This window comes from Solanum pennellii, chromosome 11 (assembly GCF_001406875.1).
Source record: "Solanum pennellii chromosome 11, SPENNV200".
NCBI classification, from domain to species: domain Eukaryota; kingdom Viridiplantae; phylum Streptophyta; class Magnoliopsida; order Solanales; family Solanaceae; genus Solanum; species Solanum pennellii.
In genome coordinates this window covers 27,923,156-27,936,804 of record NC_028647.1, presented here as the reverse complement: position 1 = coordinate 27,936,804, position 13,649 = coordinate 27,923,156, and positions in this window count along the sequence as shown.

The following is a 13,649-nucleotide window of genomic DNA, read 5'->3' as shown; positions in this document are numbered from 1 at the left end:
TTATGAATTATAATGTGAAATTAGTCTATGTATGTTGTCCCAAAGGGTTGCATCAAAATGGATTTCAATAAGTTCAGTTTTCTTGAGTTGTTAATGAATTCTTAGGTTTATATTGAGCATATTCAAAAAGATAATTCAAATTTTTTATGTTAATTTCGGATGGTTTGGTCTAAATATAAGAACATGATCCTCCATCCTTAACCCTAGCTAGAGATCATGATCTATATTTTATTGTGATCATTCAATTAAGTTGGTTGTTGATTAGATTACTATAATATGGTGCTATTATAATTATATTAAGATGAATTATAGGCCTATCATGCTAGTTCTTGAGATATGAATTTGGGTTAGGAATTACAATGTGAAATTAGTCTATGTATCTTGTCCCAAGTTGTGATTTAAAGATGAATTATGTTATAGAGATGCAATTAGTCTTGTTCTTATATTGATTATAATTGTGCTATGACGTTACTACCCAATTTGGGTTGAGATATGGGTTGATGGCAAAACCTTGATGATGAGTTATGAGAAAGACTTGGTAAGTCTTAGAATATCTATCTTTACTTCCAATTGTGAGTAATTGTTGTTAAGCATGATATTACATTGGAGTATACCTTATATTAGGATTATAGGGTGGTATTATGTTGAATTGAAATGTCTTGACAATTTTGTGAGGTAGATTAAGGTGGATGTGCTATAAGGATGGTGAAAACCATAAATATTCTTAATATGTTATGAAATGCTAATGTGTTAACCTCACTTATATGAATTGTGATGAAAGGACTTATATTCATACAATTTTTATTGAGTTATTGATGATGATTATTATACAAGTGGTAGACCCTATGGCCTAAATTAAGTTATGATTTCTAATAAAAGGCTTAAAGATATTTTAAAAATGGACTCTAGCTTAGCACAGAGTGAAATACATAGAGAAGTATCCCTTCCCACATAGGGAAGGTAGGAGCACTATATTACTCTTGAGATTGGAGACAATAATGCATGACTCAGAAAGAGGGTCCCAACTAAATCTCCTAGTTCTTGAACTATATTGCCCCCATACGAATACTAGCTAGTGGATCCACGTTGTTTCTATGTTTTATGTTATGGTACTACTTTGGCAAGTAGTCCGCCTTCTTTCGGTGTAGGGTTTTATGACAACGGATTCCACACTAGCTCATTTGTTCTATGTCGGTTAGGGAATGATGTTCCTAAAAGTAAAAACGAATTAAAGGACATAAACTCTAACTTGGAAAACCTAAGGGGTCTAGCTTTGTCTAGGTAGGGGTATGGGACTGTACGAAGACATTGCACTATCTAGTCTTGAGCGGAGTCTTAGTTAGCCTTGTCGGCATTACTTTATGTAATATGATGATCATCGCCTTGTCGGCACTACTTGAAGTATAATGATTATTTGTGTAGTTAATTTATGAAAAGTATGAGCATATCTATCTACATGTGAAGTAATGGTGAAGTATGTGTGCGTTCTATGTATGTTAGTAGATCATGTAGATAATGAAAATGTTCTTATATGTGTAGTCTTAGATGTTGATATATTACTATATGAGTTATGATGGTTATACTGATGATGATATAGTAATGTATATGATGACATAAGATGACAAGGGTCATTCCTAAGTGCTTAAAATAATAATACGCTATATGTGATAAGGTGAAAGAATGTTGTGTCTTATTTGGTAGATTTGTGTCCCTTACTTGATATATGTATGAATAACATTCGAATATGAGAAGTCTTGACTAGGTAGGATTTGTGCACCCTTGACTGGTATGAATGAAAGATATGTGTGAACTTAGAGGATATTAAGAAGGTCATGTACGTGGAAAAGGTTATGTTATGAGTGTTTAATTTGAGATTCTTAATGGTATCCTTCATGGAAATGAATGATGGACTTAGGGTTTATTGGATAGAACGACATCATATCATCCTTCGGAAATTCATAATGATCTATCTTAGTCGCCATTGAAGGGTAGCCCTAGTAGACCTCTTTTTTAGGGTAAATGTGATTGGGTTATGAACTAGATAAGGAACCCTCTTCATGTTATCCTTTAATTTCAATTTCTCAATGAGAACCAAGTCTAGCACCGAGTTATTATGTTATGGAAAGTAGCTCTACTTGAGAATGAGACTAGAGTACAATGTACCTCTACTTGAGTATGAGACTAGAGTACATAAAATCCCTTCATATTCGTTAACAATGTGCCGTCGTGGCATGTGTCCTAGATCTACCCTTGGAAACAAGAACACCCTCAACGGAGTAGGTTAAAACTCCGGAGTCCATGTCTAGCTATCATGGTCTATGTCGGTTATTGTCTATTCTCATCCTATGGGATACATACTAACATTAAAGAAGTTCTATTAAGTATAGGTGGTCGTGTGGGACGCTATCTAGACATTGCACAATAGTCTTCGAAAGTGTTAGTGGGAGTCCTAGGTCTTGCCCTAGACCATTACTTGAATGTCCTTTATGTAATAAATGAGTCTTAAATGAACTAAGGAATATAATGACTTAAGAATGTAAGTTTAATGATTAAGTACTTACCTAGATTAATTAAGGGTTGTCTAGTTAAGGCATGAAGGGGGCATAGGAATTGTCACTTCTTATCTTACCTAGATAAGTCTTAAGAATGACTCTAGTTAGAGAAGATGATTGTTTGTGTGGACGTGATCCAAACTTAGAAAGTCTTATGGATTATTAAGGGAGTGTTTAAGAGGTCAATCATCGGTGTTATCTTCTTGATCTACTTATGTAAGACTTTTGATAGCCTTTGATGAGGAAATAATATATCATCTTTAATGTCATGTATTAAGTGAGCATGATTCTATCTTAGGTAGTTTTAGAATCTCTTAAATTTGTGTGCAAGGGATTGTATGGGCGGTCGTTTCAGAACTAACTCAACTGAGACTTATAATTACCTTTGGTAGGAGACTCTCATGTTCTTATGTTAGTGTCTTGTAAATGTGTATGTGACTCATCATAAATAGTCTTGAGGATCATTTAGGCATGCCTAGAGAGGTTGTATGGGAAGTCCCTCTTTGTGTGACTTAAGTGAGTCTTAGGATAACTTTGAGTGGGAATATTGCATGCTAGAAGGTGTTTAAAGTGAAGTTGAAGAACTTCACTATAAAAGTGAATTTAGTTCACTGTACAGTGAAGTGAGTTAACTTGAATGTGTTCCTAAAATGTGGCTTTTTGCTTAATTGATGTCTTATCTGTTTACTAAGTTGTTAAATGTTGTTCTTATGCTTATAGTATTATGTTTTTATCGAAATTCATGAAAAGCATTTAATAAATGTCTCTTTTTCATTGTTTTTGCATGAATTCCATACTTAGTACATCTAATATGCTAACCCCTTCTTTTCCCTTTTTGACTTATGTGTAGGGAACTGGAAGTCGTGATGTTCCATGGAGGATGGATAGGTTAGTAAGACTTGAATATGAAGTATTGGTGAGTCCTCATTGATTTGAGGACAATATCCACATATTCCTTATGCCATAGACATTATTTATCGTCTTGTATGGGATTATATCCTAAGTGTTGTCTACTCTAAAGTTTAGATGGTTGAAGTAGATGTCTTAATCATTTAATGTTTTAAATGAAAGTCTTTCATTTGTGTATAGTTTATGAAAGTGTTCTTCATGTGTTCAGAATGTTTTAAATTCTTAGCTAACATAGTATGTATATTATGAAATGAATGATACGAGAGGCTTAGATGAGACTTCTTGAAGTCTCATTTTCCGTGTGACAACACGAGGATATTCTAAATTCTAAGGTGTACTTGTGGGTCATGAAAATTTCATTAGAATAATCGCAGACATCATAACTCCATTTGGGTGATAGTTGACATGATGACTATGTCTTCTCGCTTTTTGGGGATCAAGACTAAAGATTCGTTGGAGGACTATGCCAAGCTTTACATTAATGAAATTGTAAGGTTGCACGGGGTTCTGTTGTTTATCATCTCATATATGGGTCCTCAGTTTATTTCTCATTTCTAGAAGTCATTTCAAAAGAGGCTTGGTACTCTGGTTGACCTTAGCTCATCATTTGATCCTGAAACGAATGGATAGGCAATGCGTACCATTAAGACCATACAAGATATGTTAAGAGCTTGTGTGACCGATTACGAGGGTTGTTGGGATGATCATTGTAAAAGCTTGAAAATCCAAGACTCATGGTAAAGCCTAACAGAGGTGTCATAAAGTCTAAACGCTGTTTATAAGTCCACTTTTGATGAATATAGGTCATTTAGAATGTTTAAGAACCAAAACGTCCGGAAAGTTGGTTCAAAGAGTTTTTACTGTGCCTTAGACTTTTTATTACCTTTTAGTAGTCGGAAATGTACTAAAATAAGTGGAAAGGTAGATAATAGGTGTTTGAGTTGTTTCTTAATTGAATCGTCTGGGTACGACTCACCAAAGACCAACCAAGGGCCCTAAAGCAGAACCCCTGCACTTTGATGCAGCACTGCTTTACAGTGTGCATCGACTGGGCAGACGATGGTCTGTAGGTGGCTCGATGGGGAGTCAAAGGTCACCGTTGTATGATACTTACAAAGTGTCGTGAAGGCCCTTGTTTACATAGCTACTATAACACTCGACGAAAGGGGGCAACGGGACATCATTAAATCAATGGGGCGTCGAGGCCACCGTCATCCCATACTTAGAAAAATTGGAGGAAGACCTCGCCTTCATAGTCTGTTATAGAGACGATGAAAGTGTAGGACAGAGGGGGGGGGGTGTCCGTCGACCCACCGATGTACTGTCGATGGGGTCTCGTCGGTGAGAGTCAAATTTCAATGATGAATTTTAAATTATTGTATTTAATTAATTAAGTGGTTTAGGGGTTATTAAGTGATTAAAGGGAAAATAATTTAAGTTAATTAAGCCCCTATATAAATACCCTTAACCCTCATTAACATAAAGCCAACTCTCTAAATAAACTCTCTTCTTTATCTCTAATTTTTCTCTCTACAAGAACCCACCATTAATGACTAGCAAGAACTAGGGTTTGGTGGCTGGAAAAGGGTGGATTCTTCATCAAATTATTGAGAAACATTAATTTATAGGTTCTATTCACCTTTGAGATCCTTTCCTCAAAGCGTTGCATCAAAATGGATTTCAATAAGTTCAGTTTTCTTGAGTTGTTAATGAATTCTTAGGGTTATATTGAGTAGATTCAAAAATATAATTCAAATTTTTTTTGTTAATTTCGGATGGTTTGGTCTAAATATAAGAACATGATCCTCCATCCTTAACCCTAGCTAGAGATCTTGATCTATATTTTATTGTAATCATTCAATTAAGTTGGTTGTTGATTAGATTACTATAATATGGTGCTATTATAATTAAATTAAGATGAATTATCGGCCTATCATGCTAGTTCTTGAGATATGAATTTAGGTTAGGAATTACAATGTGAAATTAGTCTATGTATCTTGTCCCAAGTTGTGATTTAAAGATAAATTGTGTTATAGAGATGCAATTAGCCTTGTTATTCTATTGAATATAATTGTGTTATGATGTTACTCCCCATGTTGGGTTGATTTATGGGTTGATGGTAAGACCTTGGTGATAAGCTATGAGAAAGACTTGGAAAGTCTAAGAATATATATTTTTACTTCCAATTGTAATTAGTTTTTGTTAATCCAATCATATTTCATTAGAGTATACCTTATATAAGGATTATAGGGTCGTATGATGTTGAATTGAAATGTCTTGACCATGTGATGAGGTAGATTAAGGTGTATGTGCTTTAAGGATGGTGAAAACTATCAATGCGCCTTAATATGTTATGAAATTCTTATGTGTTAACCTCATTTATATGAATTGTGATAAAAGGACTTATACTCATACAATTATTATTGAGCTATTGATGATGATGATTATACAAGGGGTAGACCCTATGGCCTAAAGTAAGTTATGATTGCTAATGAAAGGCTTAATGACATTTCAAAAAGGGACTGTAGCTTAGCACCGAGTGAAATAGATGGAGAAGTATCCCTTCCCACATAGGGATGGTAGGAGCACTATATTATTCTTGATATTAGAGACTATAATGCATGTCGCATAAAGAGGGTCCCAACTAAATCTCCTTGTTTTGGAACTATGTTGCCCCCATAGGAATACTAGCTCGTGGATCCACGTAGTTGCTATCATTTATGTTTTGGTACTACTATTGCAAGTAGTTTGCCTTCTTTCAGTGTAGAGTTTTATGACTACGGATTCCACATTAGATCATATGGTATAAGTCGGTTAGGGAAAGATGTTTCCAAAAGGTAAAACGAATTAAAGGACTTTAACTATAAAATGGATAACGTAAGGTGTCTAGATTAGTCTAGGTAGGTGTATGGGACTCTACATAGACATTGCACTAGTTAGTCTTGAGGGGAGCCTTAGGAGAGGTTTTTATATGTTTTTGTTAAGATAATATATGATGTGTATAAATTACTACCATGTCATGTTGTTGATACTATGTGTTGATTAGTTCACTTATGACTATGCCTTGGATTATAATATTCACATAAGATGAAATGTAAGCCTAAATGCCATAATATGTAAAGTTTGACTTTGGTCATCTTTTATTGTTGAGGATACTTAATTGAGTAAGGTTTTGGGGCTTTGCTTAGTTATTGCACTTTATGATTTGATAAGAACTTTTGAGTGATTGGCTTGTTTATTATGATATGTTTAACTCTTATTCATTAATGTGATATTATTCCTTGTTATTAGGGTTGTAGTATATCATTATCCTAAGTGTGTTGGAATAAGTATTACTTGTTGAGCAAAAAAAAAGGGTAAAATAACATGTTTTGATAAAAAAATCCCTTTTTAGAATGTTTTTCTTGTGTATATGCATAAGATCTCTTACATTAGTTTATGTAGTGTTCTAACCCCATTTTATTACCTTGCCCCAAACACTTTTGGTCGTAGTCGTTGAATAGTCTGGAAGGCGTTATTGTTGAAGGCTTGGATTCTTCCTTTCATCCAAGTAGGGTAGGTCTTCAACTTTCGAGGGCAATGACATCTACTAGGTTTTGTCTTTGTTATGAGATTATTGACTCTATCATTCCTTTCCTTGTTATTTGTATATTGTACTTTGCATGACCTATACATTTTCTTGTTGAATTGATGTAAGAGATATGCACATATTGTAATATTCGTTTAGATGGTATGAGATGAGACAGTTGTTGAGACTATTTCTATATTTTTTTATATATATGTCCAACAAAAGTAGAAGGCTATATAACCTTCATATATGAAGGGTTTATGTATACTTTATATGAATATATATTATGTGTATGTAGAGGTCTATGTAAACCTCCAAGTAGGGAAAGTAAATTTTTATGTTTTTCAACATTTTTTAATGTATGAATGTAATGACATGAACTATTAGGCTATTCTTAGTCCTTTAAAAGGATGAAGACGCTGATTACGTCTAGGGGGTAAACCCGTATGTAACAATAACTCTCCTCCTATTGAGTTCGCTTACAACAATAGCTACCATTCTAAAATTTAGATGGCCCCATATGAGGCAATGTAATGATGTAGAATTAGATTTCATGTTTGTTGGTTGAAGTAGGTGAAAGAGCATTGATAGGGCCAGATTCCGTCCTTTAGGCTATGGAGAAAGATCAACTCATTAGAGATAGACTTAAGTCAACCTAGAGTCGTCAAAAATCTTATGCAGATGTAAGGATATGGGAACTAGAGTTCCATGTCGATTATTGGGGTTTCCTGAAAGTGTCACCTGTGAAGGGGGTGATGAGATTCAGCAAGAAAGGGAAGCTCATTCCTATATATTCCATCCCATAAAAGATCTTGAAAATGGTTGACAAGGTGGAATATGAGTTAGAGTAGCCAGTCTTCCACATCTTACTCTTATAGAAGTGTGTGGGTGATCAACCTCTGTAGTGCCATTAGAGTGTGTGGTTGTGAAATATAGTCCATCTTATGAGGATGTGCTATATTAGATTCGTAATCATCATATTAGAAGGTTGAGAAACAAGGAAGTCGCTTCCGTCAAGGTTTTTTGGAGGAGTCAGTCCTTAGAGGGAGCTATTTAGGAAGGAGATGTAGCCAAGAAAGCCAAGTATCCTCAGCTCTTTCCTTCAAATTCTTCTCCAGCTTTAGTTAATAACTCTCTTACGTTTTTTAGTCATTCATGCGTGAATTAAGCCTTAGATTCATGTTCCCTCAGTTCGTACTTGCATTTTCAGCGTATTTGTTTGTTCTTGCAACTCAATTCCATCAGAACTTAGTTCTCATTGTTTAGTAGTAGGGATTGCAGCTCTCTCAAACTATTTCAGCTATTTTAGTCATCATTTGAGGACGAACGTTCCCAATGGGGAGATAATGAAACACCCATAACGAAAATAGACCGTAAATAAGTTTTTCAAAATCTATAGGTGAAATCGATTGTTACACTACGAAAAGTTAAGACCTAATATAGAGCCTCACAAGTTAATCTATGGTTGGTAATAATTTTTTAAGACCTAAATTATGTTTAAAATTCATCTAGGAAGTTTTTAGAGCCAAGGCGTCAAGAGGAGACCTTGACGTACGGAAACTAGCTAAGTAGAACTAGTTGATGTCCCTATGTTTATTGAAGGTTTGAGAGGGTCAAATAAGGACAAAAACTAGTAAAAATACATTAAATAGGAAAATGTATTATAGAAGGTTTAAACAGACGATAATGACTCCCCAAGGACCATCCAAAGGGTCCTTGAGGAGGACACCAACATAGGCAAGAAGCTTGCCAAAGCAGCCTGCGTGAGACAAGATTTAAGGGGCTGGTGCGTGACGCTCAGAGCATGTTCCGCTTTTAAATAGTTGCCTCGCAATGCGTGCACACACGAATTTCAATGACTCAAATCAGATTTGGAAAATAAATTCAAAAATAAGCCTCACGACGCGGACCCACTTCCTTGATTTGTTAAAATCATATCTGTAAGCATTTTGACTTCTTAAAAAGACCCAATTAAGTTAGGGGTCTGTTTAGTAATTTAGTGTTTAATGATATATATCCTAAGGGTCGGTTCTAAATTAATTTTGAGTAACCTAAATCAAATTCCAAAAACAGAACCCAAAATCTCTCATCTCTTTCTACTTTCTCTTTACCAAATTCCTTCATTGAAGCAAGAAAAATGCTTGAAGAAGAAGATAAATTTCTCTAGGTTTTCACTTCCATTTCGTGGATTAATCTTCATTAAGCTATGGGTTCTTCACTCTTGGGATTCCTTTCCCCAAGAGTTCCTCTAAAAGTTGATTTCTAAATCACCAAATTCCAAGGGTTATTCTATTATAATGGGTTTTCTTCTAAACTTCAAATTGGAGGTTGATTATGGTTAATTGTGATTGCTAATGAATAATTAACTGTATATTATTAAGTAACTGATGTTAATTGATAGAATGTCATGTACATCATATCTTTATTCCCAATTCCCCCAAATCATGGATATTGCTTATGAATTGATGAGAATTGAAGAATATTTTGATTGTCATGCTTGTTTTATCTATACTAATTCATTCATTTACTGCCTAGGCTAATGTATTGTTGGTATTAGATCTATTTTTTCAATATTTCATTATAAACCCTATTCCCCCAACCCTAGGTTATGAATTGAAGTAAATTTTGATAATATTGATGTAATTGACTTCATTATTGTATTAATTACAATTTTGTGATGATGTTACACCCATATTTGCGTTGAATTGGATAGTTGATGGTAAAACCATGAATGATGGCTTATGAAGGAGATATGGTAAGTCTTGTGATATCAACCCTTTACTTCAATTAGTCTTACTTGTGTTTAGTGATGAAGTTATATTGAAGTATACCTTATGATAAGATTGATTAGGGTAGTTATAATGTTGAATTGAAATGTCTTCAGTATGGCTTGTGAGTTGGTTACTATGATGAAATGATATAAGGTTTGTGATGAGTTGTCTATGTGCCTTATTATGATACGGTAATGCAAATGTGCTAACCTCACATGTGTTAATATTATTGAAAGGACAATACTCACGCAATTCCTTTTTGAGATATCATGATGAATATATATGGGGTAGATCTTATGACCTAAAACTAAGTTATGATTGTTAATTAAAGACATTTCAAAAAGGACTCTATATTAGGAGCGAGTGAACTTGAATATGAAGGGTGTCTCCTTGCAAAGGAGGGAAGGTAGGGTTCACCATAGTCCTCACATGGTGGATAGTCTCATAACCCAAAAAGGGCATAGAGTGATATTTCCATGATATCCCCTAGCTCCATAAACTATATTGCCTCCATTGGAATACTAGCTACTAGATCCACCTAGATGGTATGTCCATGTTTTGTTCTACTTTGGCCGGTAAACCACCTTACATTGGTGTAAGGTTTTACAGTACCGGAATCCATACATAGCTCTGGTGGTATCACGACCTGCAAGTACACCTTATATGTTAGAGCATCCTTGCATCGTCAAACAGAAAATGAGACTTCACGAAGTCTCATCTATGCCTCTCGTATCATTCATTGCATAATAAACATTTTAAAATGAGTAAAAATTAAAAAAAATTCACACACGAAGAGATCTTTCATAAACAATACACAAGCGCAAGACTTTCATTTAAAAAGTTAAACCTTTATAACAATCTTATTGAACCATGTAAACTTTGGAGTTTATAACACTTGGGTCTATACCCACACAAGACATAAAAGTAAAGACTAAGACATAAGGAACTTGTGGACATTTTCCTTGAATCGATGAGGACTAACCAAAACATCATGTTAAGAGCCTAAGAAACCTATCCATACTCCATGGCACATCAAGACTTTCAATTCCCGACACTTTACTGAAAAAGTGAAAAGAAGGGGTTACCACATTAGATGTACTAAGTATGGAAGCAATGCAAAAATAAGGAAAAAGGGACATTTTGTGAATAGCATGCTTTTTATGAATTTCAATTAAAACATCATACTATAATCATAAGAACAACATTTAAAAACTAAGAAACACATAAAAAATCATGTAAGCAAAAAGTCACATTTTTTGAAAACATTACCTTAAAGTCACTTCACTGTACAGTGAACTCAATTCACTGTTACAGCGAAGTTCCTTCACTTCACTTTGCACACCTTTTAGCATATAAGTCCCTTAGTAAAAGCTACCCCAAGACTCTCTTAAGTAATACAAAGAGAGACGCCCATACACCCTCTCTAAGAACACCTAAAATATCATTAAAACAACCCACAATGAGATCAACATACATTTACAAGACATCAAACATAAGAAAATGAGATCCTCCTACCAAAGGTAATTCTAAGGTTCAGTTGAGTGAGTTGTGAAGCGACCGCCCATACAATCCCTTTCACAAACAATTAAGAGATCCCATTGACTACTTAAGATAAAATCATTCTAACTTAATGCATCAAAACATAGATAATATGTAATTTTCCTTCCAAAGGCTATCAAAAAACATACTTAAGTATATCATGAAGCTAACGTCCATAAGTGACCTGTTCAAGATTACCTAAGTAATCCTTAATAGTACTTAAGGCCTTGATCATGTCTACGTAATCAACAAACTTCCATAACTAGAGTCATTCTTAAGACTTATCTAGGTAAGATAAGAAGTGATCATTTATATGCCCCCTTCACACCTTAACTAGACAACCCTTAACTACTGTAGATAAGTACTACGTCATTTCAACATACTTTCTTAACTTAAGACATTAAATTTATTAGTTCATTTAAGAGACATTCAAAACATAAAGGGATATTCAAGTAACCGTCTTGGAGAAGACCTAGGGAATCTAAGTAACAACTTCAAAGCCTATTGTGCAATGTCAAGATTGTATCCCATACCACCACTTAAACTTCATAGAACTTCTCTAATGGTAGTAGGTATCACATGTTATTAGAATAGGCAATAACCAATATAGACAATGGTACCAAAATATGGAATCTGGATTTCTAACCTACTCCGATGAGGGTTTCTACTTGCCAATCATAGAAGTTGGACACATCCCGTGTAGGCACATGGTAAAGGAATATGAAGGTCATGATTTGTAATCTAGTATCATCCTTTAACTAGAACTACTTCCACTACCATACTCCTCGGTTCTAACATTCGTTCTCATAGAGTAATTTAAAATTAATTTTCATATAAAAGAGTTCCATAACAAGTTAAAAACCCAATTACATTTACCCTAACAAAGAGATCCTCTTACGGTTACCTGCCAATGGCGACAAGAAGCTCATGATGACTTTCCTAAGATTTGAAATGACGTCGTTACATCCAATCAACCTTAAGTCCATCATTCCTTTAATTGAAGGCTACCATTACAACTTTTTATTTCATCATATATAACCTTACAACTATGTTCATGGTTTCACATAAACGACCCTCTTAACATCATTTAAGGTCACACATATCATTCATACATTCATGACAAAGAGGATTTAGCATCCTAGTCATGACATCACAAATTCATATTCAAACAAATATCTAGTAAGGGACACAAGTCAACAAAGACAACATACCACTTACTTAACCTTAACACATATTACATTCCATTAAATAACCACATAGGAATAACCATTATAATCTTTAGGTAATTCTACACTCTGCCATATTATCATCAACATAACCATTATGGACTCATGTAGTCAAGTTGGAACAACCATGTATCAACCGTAAGACTACACATAGAAGCACATAGTCATAGTCTACGTGATTTTCTAACATACATAGAAGGAACACATACTTTAAGATTTCTTCACATATAGATAGATATACTCATACATCACATAAAACAACTACAAAAAACATCTTAGTACTTCAAGTAGTGCCGACAAGGCCATGATCATCATATTGCATAAAGTAACGCAGACAAGGACACATCAATTCACATAGCACTGCCACCATAAGTGGACCATAGCAATCACAACATAATTATAGTATAATTAACATAAAATTAAATTAATTAGGGAAGCTTACCCCCAATCCATCTTACCCCTTTGATTTCAAGGCTAAATCATCCAATTCTATATCAAAAGGCCCTTACCCATGGACTTAACCAACAATATTCATGAAACTAGGTAAATTTACTTCACATTTAATAATCTAATGCAACCTATATATTAATTTACGATAATCGATGCATCAATAAAAAACCTGTATGAAACTATATAAGAATTCAAAAACCTTAAGTTAATGTCAAATCAATAAGCCTCATATTCAATAGATCATAGAATGTACAATATTCAATTAATCAAATTAAATAGCCTATAAACCAATTCACCATAATCTTTACATAAATCAAAATCCCATAACGATCTACACTTGAATTTATCAATATTAAATCATTATCATATAACCCATATTTCAGTCAAATTGAGAGATTTATGAAGGTCAAGGGTTCATGGAGAATTTCATTGGAAAAAATCTGTTATAAATAAATTATATAATATCTTAACGTTTGAAAACTATTTATACAAGACATATAGTAGAAATTGGACTTTTCATCTTTTCTAAAACCTTGAAAATCATCTTTGAAATTGGCTCTATGGTGATAGAAAGCCTTAGATGAAGAACTCTCATAACTTATTAGAAGAACCCAATGAAAATTGAAGAAGAACC